Raw genomic sequence first — 3,646 nt, 5'->3', positions numbered from 1 at the left:
GAACAATTAACCAAAGAAAGGGGATCATTAAGCGTGGTTTTCGAAAAATAAAACAAATGAATGATTTTTATAGCTTGGGTCAAGACAAACAAAATTCAATCGATTTTAGTCCAAACAGACCCATCCCCATCATCCACAACCCTACATACCTCCCATTAACCGACCCACATCTAACTACTATGACAGGTAGTAATGACAGAAAAAAATGACTCTTTACACAACATACTTAGAGCCAGACAAGCAACATTCACTCGTTTTGGGCTAAACGGATCCATGACTCTTTACGAGCAGCATTATGAAAAACTAGCCTTTACCCGCGGCTTCGCTCGCAGAGTGATAGAAAATCTTTCGTAAAAAATATTTTTTTTTTTAATAAAAAGTATCATATGTTACTTCTAATACCTCCAACAATATGTGTACAAAGTTTCATGATGATCGGTTAAGTAGTTTTTGCGTGAAAGCGTAACAGACAAACTTACATTCACATTTATAATATTAGTAGGGGTATATTATTATTATTAGTAGTAGTAGGCTTCGCTCGCGGGTAAATAAATATAGAAAATCTTTCGTAAAAAAAATTTTTAATAAAAAGTATCCTATGTTACTTCTAATACCTCCAAGAATATGTGTACAAAGTTTCATGATGATCGGTTAGTAGTTTTCGCGTGAAAGCGTAACAAATAAACTTACATTCACATTTATAATATTAGTAGGGATTATTAGTAGGCTTCGCTCGCGGGTAAATAAATATAGAAAATCTTTCGTAAAAAAATATTTTTTTTTATAAAAAGTATCCTATGTTACTTCTAATACCTCCAAGAATATGTGTACAAAGTTTCATGATGATCGGTTAAGTAGTTTTCGCGTGAAAGCGTAACAAACAAACTTACATTCACATTTATAATATTAGTAGGGATTATTAGTAGGCTTCGCTCGCGGGTAAATAAATATAGAAAATCTTTCGTAAAAAAATATTTTTTTTTAATAAAAAGTATCCTATGTTACTTCTAATACCTCCAAGAATATGTGTACAAAGTTTCATAATGATCGGTTAAGTAGTTTTCGCGTGAAGGCGTAACAAACAAACTTACATTCACATTTATAATATTAGTAGGAAATATAGAAAATCTTTCGTAAAATAATTTTTTTAATAAAAAGTATCCTATGTTACTTCTAATACCTCCAAGAATATGTGTACAAAGTTTCATGATGATCGGTTAAGTAGTTTTCGCGTGAAAGCGTAACAAACAAACTTACATTCACATATATAATATTAGTAGGCTTCGCTCGCGGGTATATAAATATAGAAAATCTTTCGTAAAATTTTTTTTTAATAAAAAGTATCCTATGTTACTTCTAATACCTCCAAGAATATGTGTATGTTTCATGATGATCGGTTAAGTAGTTTTCGCGTGAAAGCGTAACAAACTTACATTCACATTTATAATATTATTAGTAGGGATTCCCACAATATAACAGTGACGCATATTCGAACTACTTATTAGACTCATCCGTTTACACAGAAAGTGAGTCTTCTGAAAAAGATGAAAAGATGGTGAGTAAAAATCTGCTTTGTGAGAGGCAAGGGGATTCACGTGATTGTTCCTGGGTAACGCCCAGAGTAAAAGTAAACTGACAGTCAACAAAAGGTTTTTATAATAATTTATAAGAATGAAAGAAATGCCGTTGACACAATAGCAAAATCCGAACCTGACTGTACGAGTTTAGTTTCCCTCTTCGAGCTTCAGTTTGTGTTTGCCTGATGGAGCTTCAGCTTTGTTTTACTAGCTCTAGCTCCTGGTAGAGTTTGAGCCTCCATGTCTGAACTTCAGTTTGAGTTTCCATGTCCAAGCGTCAGCTTCGGTTACCTGACTGAACTTCAGTTTGAGTTTGCTGTCCGTACTTCAGCCTGGTTTTGACAGCCTGAACTTCAATGTGAGATACAGATTTCATGTCTAAGCTTCAGTTAGAGTTTCCCTGTCGAAGGTTCAGTTTGAGTTTTCCTGGTCATGGATTACCAGTTCGTCATTCAGGTTGAGCTTGCCTGTTCGAGCTCTAGTTTGTGTTTACCTGAGCTTCAGTTTGAGAGTTTTCTGGCATTCCTGTTGTCACAATAATTGGACGTGATTAGAATTGTGGGAATGGGAGATGTGTAAAAAGACATTTTACTACCTGTCATTGTAATTGGATGTGTGTCGGTTACTGGGAGGTATGTAGGGCAGTGGATGGTGGATTGTGAGTCCGTTTGAGCTAAAATCGATTGATTTTGTTTGACTGGATTCATGCTATAAAAATTATCTCGTTTTAATTCGGATGCTAAAACAAGACCGAAGGATGTTAAAATAACACAGCCACACAAAAAAAGAAAAGTTGTCTGTACTTTTCATGCGACATATGTTATCTGTAGTATTTTTGCTTCCTGATCACGAATCTGGTGTCAGAATTGAGCTAACACATCACAGGAATTTTCTAACCTCAAAAAACTAGTTAAAAAATAGCAAAAATTCATGAAAAAGTGCTAGGAAAAATAAAATTTTTTTTTTCTATATTCAAATATTCATTTATATATATAAGACCCCGCCCAACGTGAATCCGCGGTCAGAATTAATGGTTCTTTTTCTAACCTCAAAAAAACGGGTCAATTAAAGTCAGATATTACGAATTTTCAAACAATATCAGATTCGCGGCAAATTTGGTATATGGGGGTTTTCTGGGTCGCTGATCACGGATCCGAGGTCAATTTTGCAAAATTCAAGATGGTGGATCCAAGATGGCCGATCAAGTTTTCAAAAAATAACAGAATCGCAGCTTTGGTATACGGGGGTTTTCGTTGGTTGCTGACTACAGATCCGAGGTCAATTTTACAAAATTCAAGATGGTGGATCCAAAATGGCCGACTAAATTTTCAAATAATAACAGAATCGCAGCAAATTTGGTATACGGGGGTTTTCGGGGTCGCTGATTGCGTATTCGATGTCAGAATTGCGAAATTCATTTTGTAACATTTTACTTTATAACCTGAGTACCCAATTATGTGTTAACCTACTTTTTTTCGGCTATATCTTGTTCTTTTTTATGTAAAAGATCTATTCACGGGTTGAATTTTGTAAATCTGATTTCGGATTCGTGATCAGTGATCGAAAATCCCCCGTATACCAAATTTGGCGCGAATTTGTTATTTCTTGAAAATTCGTGATATCTGACCTTAATTGACCCGTTTTTTTTTAGGTTAAAAAAATAATCACAAATTCCGGCCGCTAATTCACATTCAGCGGGATCTGAGCTATATAAATGAACATTTGAATATAACGAGCGTTCAAATAAAAACGTGGTCGAAGTTGGCTCTGACACGTTGGACGTAGGGAGTAGCTTATAGCGACCAACTTAACCTCATTTCTCAACGAGCTGTATAGCAGCTGTCAGTTTCAATAACGTTAATGACTATATAACTTTATTTTAAAGAATAATCGTGATAACAATAACAAACAATTAAAGGAGCTGCGGAAAGTGTCCCCCTCCTTGTTATAACAATAAATTAAAGCAGCTGCTGAAAGTGTCCCCCTCCTTGTTCCAAGCACTTTTCACACCTGTTCCTCAAAGAATTAAAGACATTTTCTAAGATGCTCGGGGTATTGTTAATTTCACG

Source organism: Anoplophora glabripennis, unplaced genomic scaffold, assembly GCF_000390285.2.
Source record: "Anoplophora glabripennis isolate ALB-LARVAE unplaced genomic scaffold, Agla_2.0 scaffold1490, whole genome shotgun sequence".
Taxonomy (NCBI): domain Eukaryota; kingdom Metazoa; phylum Arthropoda; class Insecta; order Coleoptera; family Cerambycidae; genus Anoplophora; species Anoplophora glabripennis.
Note: the sequence above shows the minus strand (reverse complement) of the source record.